Source organism: Peromyscus leucopus, chromosome 8a (genome assembly GCF_004664715.2).
Source record: "Peromyscus leucopus breed LL Stock chromosome 8a, UCI_PerLeu_2.1, whole genome shotgun sequence".
In the NCBI taxonomy this organism is placed as follows: domain Eukaryota; kingdom Metazoa; phylum Chordata; class Mammalia; order Rodentia; family Cricetidae; genus Peromyscus; species Peromyscus leucopus.
The window spans coordinates 21,388,365-21,404,755 of record NC_051085.1 but is presented as its reverse complement, the minus strand read 5'-3'; the positions used below and the strand labels follow the sequence as shown (position 1 = coordinate 21,404,755).

Genomic DNA, 16,391 nt, shown 5'->3' with positions numbered 1-16,391 from the left:
ATCTCTATCCTTAAAAGAAATCACTTCAATTGGGTAATAAGTGCTCACAATAAGCAGTTTTCCATGATTACAAAAAAGGAAAAAAAAAATAGCTATGATTGGGAAAATATGCTCACTTGGAGCAGCCTCAGTGTAGCTGGCACATAATTTTTTTCTTTGCTATTCATTTATAATTTACACAGTTTTTAACTTTTAACTTTATTACATGATTTTTCTGTCCTCCAAATAGTCACATGATCCAGATAACCCACAAATATTTTTGATTAAGAGTCATAGGTTAGTCAGATATAGAAGCTCATCTCTGTAATCTTAGCAACTGCGAGACTGAGGCAGGAGTATCCTTCATTTGAGAACAGCCCAAATTTCATAATAAGTTCTAGTCTAGTCTAGATGATACAGTAAGAACCCACATCAAAAGAGCAAAGGGTCAGATAATTTTAACATAGAATTCTAGAAATTAAAAACAAATGTCAATACTCTTCAAATTATTCCACAAAATAGAAAGAACATAGCCCACTCCTTTTTATGAGGTCATAATTACTCTGATACGAAAACCACACCACATAGAGATCCAGAAAAGAAAATTATAGACCAATATCTCTTTTGAAGATCTCAATAAAATAATTGTAAACTGAATCCAAGAACACATCAATAAGATTATCCGCCATGATTATGTTGGCTTCACCCCAGAGATGCAGGTATGCTTAAACCTACAGAAATGCATAAATGTAATCCACAATGTAAACTGGCTAAAAGATAGGAAAACAAAACCAAAAACAAAATCATCTCATTAGATGTAGAATACAAAACCCCTTTGTGATAAAGGTCCTAGATGAACTCTGGCTACAAGGGGCATACCAAAACATAATAAAGGCAATTTACAGCAAGTGCAAAGCCCACATCAACGTAAACGGAGAAAAACTCAAACCATTTCAACTAAAATCAGGAACAAGACTAGGTTGTCTGCTTTCTCCATACCTAGTCAATATAGTATTTGAAATATTATTTTGAGCACTAAGACAACTGAAGGAGATCAAGTGGATACAAACTGGAAAGGAAGAATAATTCAAAGTATCTTGTAAGTGTGTATGTGTGTGTGTGTGTGTGTGTGTGTATATGTTCCTAAAATTTCCACCATGAATTGCTTGCAGCTGATAAACACTTTCAGCAAATTAACAGAATACAAAACTAATTAAAAAGTCCTTAACCTTTCTATGTATAAATAACAAATAGACTGAGAACAAAATCAGGAAAACAGTATCTTTCATAATAGATTCAAAAAATAAAATACCCTGTTGTTACTAAAATGAAGCAAGTGTATGATAAAACTTAAAGACATTGAAGAGTTCTCAAAAGATGAAACACAAATATATGAGAAACACTCAAAGAAATGTTCAGCACCCTTAGTCATCAGGGAAATTCAAATCAAAATGACTTTATGACTTCATTGTACAACAGTCAAAATGACAAAGAGCAACAAAACAAAAGACAGCTCATGTTGGAAGAATTCAAGGTAAGGAGAAATTCCTCCATTGTTGGTGGGAGTACAAACTTGTACAATCACTATGGAAATCAGTGTAGCAGTTCCTCAGGAAGCTGGAACTCAATCTACCTCAAGATCCACCTATACCACTCTTGGGTATGTATCCAAAGCATTCTACATCCTACTAAAGAGACATTTGTGATCATATTCATTGCTGCTCTGTTAATAATAACCAGAAACTGAAAACACCCTAGATGTCCATCAACATGTGAATGGATAAAGAAAGTGTGGTACATTTATGCAATGGCATATTATTCAGTCATTTAAAAACATTAAATTGTGAAACTCACAGGTGTGTTAGCTATTCTTGGTTGTCAACTTGTCTACATCTGGAAATAACTAAAACCCCCAAATAGCTGGGCATACATGTGAGTGATTGTTTTGCTTAATTTGATCATTTGAAATGGGAAGGTCCACTTCCAATCACTAGAAGCCTGTAGAGAATATGCAAGAGGAAAGCTCTTTTCTTTTTGCCTATTTCCTCCAATCCTTGCTAACAAGTCCATTCCTCCCCTGGCATTAGAGACTACTTCTTCAGGATTCTGGCTAATACTAAAGACCATATGAGACATGCAGTCTTGTGAACTGAATAATTATTGGATTCTTGGGTCTTCCATATACAGCTATGAATTGTTGGATTAGCTAGACCACAGATTGTAAGTCATTCTACTACTAAATCCCATGTTTTTATATGCCTGAGAGAGAGAGAGAGAGAGAGAGAGAGAGAGAGAGAGAGAGAGAGAGAGAGAGATTCATTCTCTAAGTTCTATTATTCTAATAAAATGGCAAATGGATGGATTTAGAAGGTATCATCCTGAGTGAGGTAACAATAACCCCAAAAGACAAGTATGGTATCTGTCCATTTATATGTGGATGTTATCTTTTAAACCTTTGGTGGGCATGTACAATCTGTATAACCACAGAAATTACATGTAGATTAAGGTTCTAGGGTGAAGGGAAGGTTTGCCCAAGGAAGGAGAAATAGAACAAATAGTTATGGGGACATCGGAGTAGGTAGTCAGGAACAAGAGCATTTAATGGAGAGGGAGAGGAAAGGGGCAGTAAGGGAAGGCATATGGAAGGAACAGCTAAAACTAAGGCCATCTGAAAGGTCATATAGATACCAACTACAGTGGAAGCCTTAATATATATAAATAAAGGAAAAAAATTAAATGGAATCACCACATAGCAGGAGATAATGCCCCGACTGAACATCTCTTGTCACTAAATAAAACCACTAGTGCCAGAATTGGGTCACATCTAATAGAATTGTTGGTCAATGGGGTCACATGAAAACCCCCAAACAACTCAGGTTTTTGCCAATCTATTGGTAGCTCTCCACAAAGTGAAAGTAAGACCCTATTGGTGTAGATAAACCTACATATTCCATTGAACATGGAGAATTTACGCTGATAGCTAACAAGACCCTACTGACTATTATTCATGTTACTAGAAGATACTTTGCATGCTACCAGAAGAAAAATCTAGGCACCAATTCAGCTACAAATCCATTATCTACAAAAGTGACCTGACTGCACTCTGTACATGTGCAATAGCGCCACAAATGGAGTAGGAGTAATCAACCAATACTTGATTGGAATTAAGGTCCACTCCATGAGATAGAACCCATGCCTGACACTGCTTAGGTGTCCAAGCTCCTGGGATAAGATAACCCATGGGCCTAGAGGGAAACCAAATACTATTGTTCTAGTAAAGAAATGTAGCAATATAACGACTCCTGATGACATTCTGCTACACCTATACTACAATATCTCCCTCAGCCCTCATCAGAGAAGTTTTCTCTTGAAGTAGATGGGGGGGGGGATACAGAGAACCACAACTGGACAATGTGAAGAGAGTCAGAGATTCAGGATCACACAGTCCTCGATGGGATTTCTCCACCAAATCCCTCCCCTTAGGAAGAGGAAGGAGAAAAAAAATGCAAGATCCAGGGAGGATAGAAGACACCAAGGAAACAAGCTTTCTAGACACAACAGGACTGAGGCACATATGAACTCACAGAGATGGTGGCAGCATGCACAGAGTCTGCACAGGTCGAGGGCAAGTGAAGTCTCAGCGCTGAGAGGGAAAGTAGACATGATCCCCCATCCCTAATCAAGAGGCAATTCCCAACAATTGAAAACTGCTCACCAAGAAAGAATTAGTCTCTCCAATGGAGTCTCACTGGGTACACAAACCACAATCAAGAGCAGGCACCATGGCCAGCAATAGATGGTGAACTCACTGGTGTTTTGGAGGTTTTTTTTTGTTTGTTTGTTTTGTTTTTTTCCCTTCTCATAATGCTTTGTGTGGATATTCTGTTTTAACCTTACTTGTTTTTTTTTTTTTTTTTTATTTTTTATTTATTTATTTATTGTGTGTGTGTGTGTGTGTGTGTGTGTGCTTTCTGAGACAGGGTTTCTCTGTGTACCTTTGCGCCTTTCCTGGAACTCGCTTTGGAGACCAGACTGGCCTCGAACTCACAGAGATCCACCTGCCTCTGCCTCCTGGGTGCTGGGATTAAAGGCGTGCGCCACCACTGCCTGCCATCATTACTTGTTTTTTGCTAATATTTATGGTACCTGATTTTTACTTTCTGTGTGTGCATTTGTCTCTGCATTGTGTGTGTACTTCTCATGCTTTTTCTTTTTCTTTTATTCTATTCTGTTTTTTTTTCATATTTATTTTCTAAATAGATAGAGAGAAAGAAAGCATGGAATTTGATGAGGATGTGGGGAAGACCTGAGAGGGAATGGGGGAGTAAAAAGTGTATTCAGAATGTATTATAGGAAAAAATTTATTTTCATTAAAATCTAAACAATTTTCCCCTTTTACTCTTCTCTCAGACATTGCATCCTGACCGCAGTCTCCCTTTTCTCCAATCCTCCCAGTCCCACCACCTTCCCTCTCCCCCAGATCCACTCATTCTCTGTTTTCCTTCAAAAAAAGAGAGCAGGCCTCTCAGGGGTGTCAACTGAACATAGCAATAAAGTGATGCAATATGACTAGGCACAAGCCCTCGTATCAAAGCTGGATGAGGCAACCCAATAGGAGGAAAAGGATCCCAAGCGCAGGCAAAAGAGTCAGAGACAACTCCACCCCCACTGTTAGGAGTCCCACAAGAACACCCAGATATACAACCATAACATATATGTAGAAGATCTAGCTTAGACCCATACAGGGTCCATGCTTGTGGTTTCAGTCTCTGTGATTCCCCCTTAAGCCCTGCTTAGTTTATTTTGTGGTCTGTATTCTCCTAGTGTCCTCAACCCTCTGGCTCCTGCAACCCTCTCTACCCCTTCTTCCCCTGGCTCTGCCTAGTGTTTGTCTGTGACTATCTGAATCTGTTCTCATCAGTTGCTGGATGATGCCTTTCTGATGACAACTGGGCTAGGGACCAATCTATGAGTATATCAGAATATCATTTAGGAATATAATAGAAGAATATCAATTATTAACCATTTCACTGACTTTTGCCTAGCCATACATAACCATATCCTGGGTCATTGGGCTGTCCACCAGCCTCTCTGCTTCCTGGCCATCTAGGCAATGTCAGGTGCGGGCTGTCTCTTATGGTGTGGTCCTCAAGTTGCATCAGTTTTTGGTTGGCCACTCCTATGACTTCTGTGCTACCATTAACCCAGCATATTTTGGAGGCAGAACAGATTGTAGTTCCAAGGTTTTTTGGCTGTGTTGGTGTCCCAGGTCCACTGCTGGAAGCCTTACCCAGTATGAGAAGATAGATAGTTCAGGCTCTGTATCCTCTGTTACTAGAAGTCTTCACATGGGAAGCTCTTGAAGATTTCGGAGAGTTTCCACTGCACTGGTTTCCACATCACCCTCAAATGCCACCCAATTCCAGTGATCTCTCCCAGTACTCCTCTAACCCCCCCCCCCACCCTACCAGATCTCTCCAGTTCCCATCCCCACTCCACCTGTCTACTCCCCAAATCTATTTTATTTCGCCTTCCTAGGGAGAAACATGGATGCCCCCCCCCCCCCGGGCCCTAGGCCTCCTTGTTACTTAACATCTTTGGGTCTGTGAATTGTAGCATAATTACCTTTTACTTAATAGCTAATGCCCACTTATAAGTGAATATATACCATGTTTGTTTTTCTGGATCTGGGTTACCTCAATAAAAATGATTTTTTTTTTTCAGCCGGGCGGTGGTGGCTCACGCCTTTAATCCCAGCACTTGGGAGGCAGAGGCAGGTGGATCTCTGTGAGTTCGAGGCCAGCCTGGGCTACCAAGTGAGTTCCAGGAAAGGCGCAAAGCTACACAGAGAAACCCTGTCTCGAAAAAACAACAACAACAACAAAAAAAAAAAAAGAATGATTTTTTTCTAGTTCCATCAAATTGCACCATGGCATTGTGTTTAATAGCAGAGTAACACTGATTTTGTAAATGTACCACATTTTCTTTATCCATTCCTCAGTTGAGGGACACCTAGGTGGTTTCCAGGTTCTGGCTATTATGAATAAAGCAGTTATGAACACAGTTGAGCAAGTGCCCTCATGTTTCGATGGGGTATTCATTCGGTATATGCCCAAGGGTGGTATAGTGGGTATCGAGGTGGATCAATTCCCAATTTTCTGAGAACCTCCACAATGATTTCCATAGTGGCTGTTTGTACCTTGTATATAGGAGAGCTGTATTCAGCCACTTTGCTGAAGGTGTTTATCAGTTGTAGCAGTTCCCTGTTAGAATGTTTGGGGTTGGTTCTGTGAACTATCATACCATCTGTGAATCATGATACTTTGACTTCTTCCTTTCCAGTTTGCACTCCCTTAATCTCCTTCAGTTATTTTATTGCTCTAGCTAGAGTTCCAAGTAAAATATTGAATAGATATGGAAATCCATGGACAGCCTTGTCTTATTCTTTATTTTAATGGAATTTATTAATTTCCTCCATTTTTTTGTTTGTCTTTTCCTCAATTTCTTTAAGGGATTTAATCATTTCCTCTTGAAGGAACTCTATCATCTTCATAAAGATGGTTTTGAGGTCATTTTCTTGAGCTTCAGCTGTGTTGGAATATTCAGGGCTTGCTGGGTTTTGGTGCTAATATATTGCTTTTGCTGTTGTTGGTTGTGTTCTGACTCGGGTGTCTAGACACCTAGATTTGGGTGATTATAGATTTGGATGCCTATTTCTGAGTTTGTCTTTATTGGTTGGGTGTTTTATTTCTTCGTTTGTGTTTCCTCTCTGGTCTTCTGAACAGCATTGTCTGTGGTTGCATAGAGGGATTTCACAGGTGGCCTTTGGTCAGGAAGTTTTTTTCCCCCAAGTTGGGAGCTGTAATTCTGGTATTAGGGGTATGACCTCTGGTCCTCTACCAGAGTAGGGATTCTGGTGGTTTGTGTGGCCTTTGGGGGAGCAGGCTTTAATGTTTTTTGTTTTTTTATGCCAAAATATATGTCAAAAAACCTTTTTCAGGATTGTTACTATTATCATTGTGAAAAAATGTCATTGAATATGTCATTGCAAATTAGTGAAGTAACTTGACACATGAAGGAAACACTTAAAATGTTTGTCTTTCAGCTGTCATAACTTATTTTGATGCCAATTTTCTGCAATTGCAAATCTCTAGAGTCAAAAAGTCAGAAAAAGACTGGCTGTGATGGGAAAATGCCTCCAAGGTGAATGTGAACATCAATTGCCTCAGCTATAACAAGAAGAAGACTGACAATATTTGTTTACTATTTGTTTTTGTTCAATTTATTAAACTGGTTCATTGTCAGTTTCCTGCTTGTTTATAGGCATTCTACTTCCTCATTCCCACCTTTCTTATCACCCTCCCACTCCCATTGTTTCTCATCTTCCATGTGGGCCTGCTGGGTTCAGAAGGTTACACACACACACACACACACACACACACACACACACACACACACACACACAGGCATACACACACACACATGCACGCATGCACAACACAAATACTCTCACACACACAGCAGCAGCAGAAGAAGAAATTGGCAGAAATGAAGACTCAAACATAAACCACTCATTTAGGCTTCCTCAGTCTTCTGTTATTGTGAAAGTTTGTTCCTTTGCCAAAGTTGACTGCCTCATATGTGCCATCCAACTCACTCTTAAGACACTTGCAATATTTCCAGAGAGGGAAGAAAAAAAGAAAGGAAAACTGACTTTTTCCCACATTGTCCTACCTTTGTCTATATAACAGATCTATTTTTTCAGTAAAAAAGAAGTCTATTATGTCTTCAAAATGTAATTCCCGCCCCTCTCTCTCTGTCTCTCTGTCTCTCTGTCTCTCTGTCTCTCTGTCTCTCTGTCTCTCTCTCTCTCTCTCTCTCTCTCTCTCTCTCTCTCTCTCTCTCTCTGTAGTATTTACAAAAGAAAAACACTGAGATGCTTGAGAATAGTCCTGGCAAATCTTACAATCTCCTTGTAACTTGTGGGGGCAAGGATACCCAAAGCCGAGAGCTTTCAAATGGAGGGTTTATATACCAATAAGAAACTATGCCTCTGTTAGCAAAATGAAGTTACACAGTCTTCACATACTTATAAAAATATTAATTCCATTACTGTTTAAAAATAATGAGAAGATGAACCTATGAGATTGTGGAAGAGACTAAAAAACTGTTAGAAGGTTTAATATTATATAATATAAAGTAGTTGGGTATTTAGACAAAAAATGTTTGGTATTATTTTCAATCATAGAAATAGTTTTGATAAAGTGAATTTATTTTCACAGTACAATATATGACATCCATACAAAACAAAATAATACTGCATTATCTCATTCTCTTAAATGTAGTATTAGAGAATTAAAATTCTCAGACATGGCTGTTAAGGCCATTATTGGGAACCTTTACTTTTAGAAATCAACTTTTAGGTATATTTTTGAAGTAAATTATAACATTTTATTTTTTATTGAAAACAGACTTTCTCATACAATATATCCTGATCATTGTTCCCCTCCTTTTACTCTTCCCAATTCCTTCCCACCTCCTTCCCCTTTGGATCCACTCCCTTTCTCTCTCACATTGGAAAAGAACAGGCTTCTAGGAGATAGCAACTGAACACGACAAAATACAATATAATAAGATGAAGCAAAACCATCATATAGAAGTTGGACATGGACATGTTCCACAACAGGAACAGGAGGAAAGGAGACCTATGAGCAGAGACAAGAGTCAGAAACCCACTACTTCTCACACTCACAAATACCATAAAACCTCTAAACTAATAGCCATAATACATAGAGATGTTCCGATCTTCTGATACCTTATCCAATTTCTTTCTTCAAAGACTTGAAGTTTTGCCATACAGATATTTTATATTGTTTGTGGCTATTGTGAAGGGTGTTGTTTCCCTGTTTTTTTTTTTCTCTCTCAGTCCATTCATTTTCCATTTGTGTATAGGAGGACAATTGATTTTTTTTTTTTTTTAGTTAATCTTCTATCCAGCCACTTCACTAAAGTTGTTTATCAGCTCTAGGAGTTTCCTGGTGGATATTTTTGGGTCATTTATGGATACTAGAATATCATCTGGAAACAGTGATACTTGGACTTCTTCCTTTCCAATTTATATCCCCTTGATCTCCTTCAGTTGTCTTATCTAAAGCTTTATTTCTAAGTATGTGATTATATTTTGAAGAAAGTTCCATGAGTTTCAGAGTAGAGGTATATTATTTTGTGATTGGATGAAATGCTCTGTAGATATCTGTTGGGTCCATTTGGTTTTCAATGTCTGTTAGTTCTCTGTTTAGTTTTTGTCTGGATTATCTGTCCATTGGTGAGAGTGGGGTATTGAAGTCTCCCACTATCAGTGTGTGAGGGTCAATATATGATTTAAGCTGTAGTAGTGTTTCTTTTAAAAACATGAGTATCCTTTAGTTTGGGGCATAGATGATAAGAATTGAAATGTCATTTTGGTAGATTTTTTCTTTGATGAGTATTTACTGTCCTTTCCTATCACTTTTGATTAATTTTGGTTTGAAGTCTGTTAGATATTAAAACAACTACATCAGCTTGCTTCTTAGGTCCCTTTGTTTGGAATATCTCTTTTCAATCCTTTACCCTGAGGCAATATCTATCCTTGATGTTGGGGTGTATTTCTTGGATACACCAAGGATGGATCCTGTTTTCCTATCTATTCTGTTAATCCGTGTCTCTTTCTTTATATTCTTTTTTTTTTGTTTGTTTTTTGAGACAGAATTTCACTGTGTTGTGTAGCCCTGGCTGGCTTGGATCTCACTTTGTAGCTTCAAACGCACAGAGATCTACCTGCCTCTGCCTCCCTAGTGCTGGCATTAAAAGCATATGCCACCACTGCTCAGCTTAGTCTGTGGAATATTGAGATCATTGGTACTGAGAAATACCAATCATTGTTTATTCCTGTTATGTTGTTGTTGTTATTGATAATGGTAGTGGTTTGTGTACTTCCTCTTCTTTTGTTTTTGCTGATGTGAGCTTATTTATTTCCTGTGTTTTCATGAGTATAGTTACGTTCCTTTGGTTGGAGCTTTTCTCCTAGCCTGTCCTATAGTGCTGGATTTGTAGATAGATACTTTTTAAATTTTACTTTACCCAGGAATACTTTATTTTTTTCACTTATGGTGATTGAAAGTTTTGCTGTGTGTAGTAGTCTGGACTGGCATCTGTGATCTATTACAGTCTGCAGCATGTTCTTCCAGGCCCTCCTGGCTTTGAAAGTCTACACTGATTCAGAAGTCAGGTGTAATTCTCATATGTCTGCCTTTATATGTTACTTGGTCTTTCTCCTTTGCACCTTTAGCAGTCTTTCTTTGTTCTGTCTATGCAGTATTTTGATTATTATGTGGCAAGGGGACTTTCTTTTCTTGTCCAATCTATTTGGGGTTCTGTAAGCTTCTTGTACCTTTATAGGCATCTCTTTCTTTAGGTTAGGACAATTTTTTTTTCTGGGATTTTATTGAAAACATTTTCTGGGCCTTTGAGCTGGGCTTCTCCTTTCTCTATATCTATTCTTCTTAGGTTTGGTCTTTTCATTGTGTTCCGGATTTCCTGGATGTTTTGTGTCAGGATATTTTTAGATTTAACATTTTCTTTGACAAATGTATCCATTTCTTCTATTGTGTCTTCAATGCCTGAAATTCTCTCTTCCATCTCTTGTATTCTGTTGGTGAAGTTTGCCTCTGTAGTTCCTGTTCAAATTCCTAAATTTTTCATATCCAGAATTCCCTCAGTTTATGTTTTATTTATTGATTCTATTTCCAGTTTCAGGTCTTGAACAGTTTTATTTCTTTCCTTACACTGTTTATGTTTTCCATAATTTCCTTAAGGAGTTTATTAATTTCCTCTTCAAGGACTTTTATCATACTCATAAAGGCTGTTTTAAGTTCTTTTTATTGTGCTTCAGCTATGCTGGAATATTCAGGGCCTGCTGTGGTAGGATAGCTGAACTCTAATGGGGACATGTTGCCTTGACTGTTCTTGATTCTATTTTTACACTGGCATCTAGGTGTCTGGGTTTGGGATGAATGTAGGTCTAGGAGCTAATTTCAAGATGTGTCTATATTAGGTAGGTGTTTTGTTCCTTGATTTCTATTTCCTTTCTGGATTTTTGGAGAGTGTTATGGCTGTGTGTTGCCTGTTTTCCTGGCCAGTTCAGCTGGTGTGTGCACAAGGAATGCCTGCTGGTATTGGAAGCTGGGATACTGGGATGAGTAAGGGGAAGATAGTTGGAGAAGGTCTTTGTGATTCATTGTGGATGGGGTCAGAGAGAAAAGGCAACTGTAGATAAGACCTGGGGGATTGAATCTCAGGAACAGTGGAACAGATGTTGGTCTACAGGGTTTTCAGGCAGGTGTAGCTTGTGCATTAGCAGGGGCTGCTTGCCCATATTGGATCTGGGGTACAGCAATGAGTGTGGGTAGTGTGATTAGGAGGAGATGGTCTGTGGGATCCACAGGAAGTGTGGGTGGAGGGAGGAAATGGAAGGCTGCAGCTGGTGTTCTATTGCAGTACTAGGGAAGAGACTGACATTTTATTTTATTTGTATTTAAATCTTTTCAGAGTTTCATATGTGAGAACTGTAGTTGCATCATTTCTACCCCTCCATCTTCCCTTCAACTCACACCATGCTCCCTATTACACCCTTAAAAATTCATAATCTCTTATTCTATAATTATTTTTGTTTTATACACACACACACACACACACACACACACACACACACACAGGAGTTCAATTAGTGTTGTCCATATCTACATGCGTTTAGTGCAGACTATGTAGGATTAAGAAATCTGTCATGGAACTTGTCCCAGCAGGAAAATAATCATTATAGTGCCCTGTACCTTACGATCCTCCTGCTCCTGTTCTCTGATGTACACTTAGCCTTAGACATAAGAGTTGTGTTGTAGATGTCCTAATTGCTGCTGTGAACTCCATATTCACTCCTTCTGCATTTGGAGCAGTTGTGAATATCTAATATCTATCATTTTCTACAAAATGAAGTTGCCATGATGAGAGATAAGAGCTGCTCTTGTTGATGTGTATGAGGTTAAATATTTAGAATGCAGTTGGAAGATACATTTATTAAGTACAATGGTAGTTAGTAGTAGGCCCTCCTTTAGGGTCTATTATTTTCCACCACATGTTCTTGCCTAGGTATACAGTTTCATCTAAATCAAATACAAAACTATATGCTGGGTATGTTGGGACATCCCTGTAATCCTAGTACTTGGGAAGTAGAGGTTGGAGAATCAGGAGTTCAAGGTTATCCTCAGTTACTACACTTGATCTTAGCCAAAAAGCCGAGAAGCGATTATCCTCAGTTATATAATGAGTTTGATGCCAGCCTTGGTTACATGGGAACTTGTCTTTTATTTATTTATTTTTTTATTTATTTATTTATTTATTTATTTGGTTTTTCAAGACAGGGTTTCTCTGTGTAGCTTTGCGCCTTTCCTGGGACTCACTTGGTAGACCAGGCTGGCCTCGAACTCACAGAGATCTGCCTGCCCCTGCCTCCTGAGTGCTGGGATTAAAGGTGTGCGCCACCACCGCCCGGCGGGAACTTGTCTTAAATAATAAATAAAACAAGCAAAGCCATTTTCCACAGAAACACAAGATTTATACCGGCCCCCAGCTCCCATCCTGCCTCCGACTTCCCTTCCAGAGGTGAGTATCTGGGCCCAACCCGGACCCCATCCCTGGGCACCAGCCACTCTGGGAAGATCCCTTAGTGTTTCTAACCACGCTGTCTTTGTTGAGGTTACTACAGCTGTGATGAAACACCACAACCCAAGGTCAGTTGGGGAGGAAAGAGTTACCTTGGCTTAAACTTGCATAATGTAGTCCATCACTGAGGGAAGTAAGAACAGGAACCCACACAGGGCAGGGACCTAGAGGCAGGAACTGATATAGAGACCGCAGAGTGATGCTGCTAACTCTCTTGCTTTATCACTTTTCAGTCTGCTTTCTTATAGAACCTAGGACCCCAGTCCAAGGATAGCACCACCCACAACAGGATGATCCCTCTCACATCAGTCACTAGTAAAGTGCCCTACAGCTGGATCTTCCGGAGGCATTTTCTCAATTTAGATTCCCTCCTTTCATATGACTCTAGTCTATGTCAAGTTGACATAAAACTAGCCAGCACAGGTCTGTATTTTGATTAAAATACCCAGCACTTTATTTTGGTTAAAAAACAAAACAAACAAAAAAACTAGTTTTGAATATTGTATCTAGAAAATTATAGAATGGATTTCTCTGTTTCTAAAACACCCAGTTTGAGCGAAATCATTATTGCTGCCCTTGCAAACTAATAACTTAGTCCTCTATTGGATGTGAGATATTAAATATATAATTATACCCTGTACTTACTACTCAAACTTTTGGAGGGAATCTACTGTTTTCTGCTTTTTTCCTTTTTAAAATTTTCTTGCCAATGAGATAGAGAAGTGAGCAAGAAAATAAATCGTCCCATTATTAACAAAATCCAAAATGTGATTCCTATTGAAACTTTTCATAGTAATAATGGATGCCCCCCAAAATAAATAAATAAACAAGAACAGGATATTTGCATCCACTATAAAATTATACCCAGTACCTAGAATAAATTAGCTTTCTGTTATTATAGATTTTTTATTTACATAGAAGACAGGTGTTTGTCATTTTTCAAATAATGTATATTTGACACAGTCTTCTTTGAAGCAATAGAATTTATCTGTTATAATAAAGATTTTCAAAAGTAGTTTGTGACAGACACCAGATGTCTAAATGATTTTAAAAAATTACTTTGTATAATACCTAAAAAGGACTCCTAAGACATAATCGAATTTTAAAATTTTTATTTATAAATATATGTATTGTTTTATAAACTGCACATATAAGGAAAATTTTGCTTTGGGAAATTATTGTATGCAAAATAACAGGGAACTTGGTTGATATGAATGAAACTGAAATTAAGAAAATTCTAAAATAAAATTTGACTTTATTTTTATTAAATGTAATTTCAATACCTTGAGAAATTTAGACATTTGCATTTTTTTCCCTCATTTGAGGCTCTCCTTTTGAATTTTAAGTTTTAATTGTCTGTGTGAGTGTGTGGGATTATTCATGAGAGAGGATTGACTTCCCTGCAGCTGGAGATGCTGCTGGTTGTTGGTAACCTGGCATCCAGGCTGGGAACCTAGTTCATGATCACCGTGAGAGCAGTAAGTACTTTTAATCGCTGAACCATCTCTCCAGCTTGTTGTTGCATATATAAAAAATATTGGTGTGTATAGAAAGACTATTAGAGTGAGAAATGAAATACAAAAATTAAAATGTGTATAAAAATATTTACTGTACCTACCAATGTATAAACTTTGAAAGTATTAGTAAATAGAACTGATAGTTTTATTGCAAGAATAATTACCCATATATAAAACAATTTTTTTCTGGGAATTTATAGATAGTTTAATTATAAATGTTTATAATTTTTAAATAATTATAAAAGTTTAATCATAGTAAAACAAGAAGTAAATATTAAAGACACAAATAGATTACTTAGAAAAATAAGACAGTAAAAATAAAAGGAATAATCACTTTAATTACTTTTCAAGAAAATATAAATAAAAGTATCTTCTCATTCCTATTTTCCCCAGGATATTAGCCATGATTTCTGTGTATGTTTGTTTTTGGGGTTTGGGGGTCGGGTATTGGTGACAGCAAAGGTGCTGGGATTTCTGCTCTCTTTCATTCAACATGTGGAATTATCATTTGCAACATATTGGGAAAACAACTTGGGAATAATTCTCAAGAATAATTAAACATTTATATCCTTTCACTTATGTGATAGTTTAAATGAGAATCCCCCCATAGACCCCTATATTTGTATGCTTAGTCCCCATTTGATGAACTGTTTGGAAAGATTAAGCAGTGTGTCCTTGTTGGAGGCTATGTGTCAATGGGGGATGGGCTTTGAAGTTTCAAAAGCCTAAACCAAACCCAGAGCCTCTCTTACTGACTGCTACCTGTGGATCAGGATGTAAAGCTTCCAGCTACTGCTCTAGCACTATGCCTGTCTGCTTCCTGTAGAATCTTAAAAGTTCTTATTAATAAAATCAAACCGGAGCCAGGTATTGGGGTGAACTGGAAGATCAGAGAACCAGAACAAGCCACAGTTGCCTCACCTTGCTGGATCCTCAGCTGGTCTTGTTTCCTCAGACTGGAGGCCTCTGAGAACTCATCCAGAATGGGTCTCAGCTGAACTGTGCTGCTAGAAGCCTGAAAGTTTAACCAGCCAAATGCTTAACCAGCCAAAATGCTTCTAGTTTCTGGTCCTCATGCCTTATATACCTTTCTGCTTTCTACCACCACTCCCTGGGATTAAAGGCTCGCTTTCTGGGATTAAAGGCTTGTGTCACCATGCCTGGCCGTTTCCGATGTGGCCTTGAACTCACAGAGATCCAGAGGGATTTCTACCTCTGGAGTGCTAGGATTAAAGGTGTAAGTGCCACCATTTTCTAGCCTTTGTATCTAGTGGCTGTTCTGTCTCTGACCCCAGGTAAGTTTATTAGGGTGCACAATATTTTGGAGAACACAATACCACCACAGCTTCCTGACATGAACCCTCTGAAACTCAAAGCAAGACCCCAGTTAAATGCTTTTTTTAAGACAGGGTTTCTCTGTGTAATTTTGGTGCTTGTCCTGGATCTTGCTTTGTAAACCAGGCTAGCCTTGAACTCACAGAGATCTGCCTGCCTCTGCTTCTCGAGTGCTGGGATTAAAGACATGCACCACCACTGCCCAGCCCGACAATTAAATGTTTTTAAAACATTTAAAAAAAATAAGAGTTGCCTTCCTTGGTTATGGTGTCTCTTGACAGCAATAGAACTTCATTGATCAAACCCAATATTGTTTGTTGAATGTCTTCAGGTGGAATGTCTTTCAGATGGAATGTCTTCAATGCAAATGATTAGTTTTAATATGCTTGTTAACTGTCACTGGGAATGTTGCTTAAGCAACACTGGAGTCTTAGAAACACATAACAGCTTTATTTTACCTATTTTAAATAGTTCAAGTATCATTTTATGATAATGGACTAAAAGATAGTCAATATGGCAGGAGGATTCATTATCTAATATTAACTGTAAGCACCATGATAGAACAATGCCTGATGGTACTATGTGATGAAAGTCCCATCACATTGCCAAATGACACATTTGCTTTTTGGCAGTTCTTAGAGTGGAATCCAAGGCCCTGCACCTGCCACTGAGTTACTTCCCCAGCCATGTTTATTTCCTTATAAACTTGTGCTATGATTTGAATGATTATTTCCAAAACTCATGATTGAAAAAGTTATTCCCAGAGTCATGCGTTCATTGGCTTTTATGTGGAAACTTTGCAGGTGG

General features: G+C 38.2%; 1 pseudogene; it reads right to left on the bottom strand.

Moving 5' to 3' along the window:
* Window positions 1–12,154: 12,154 nt before the first annotated feature.
* On the bottom strand, window positions 12,155–12,317 carry LOC114692573 (annotated as a pseudogene).
* Between the last annotated feature and the right edge of the window lie 4,074 nt (window positions 12,318–16,391).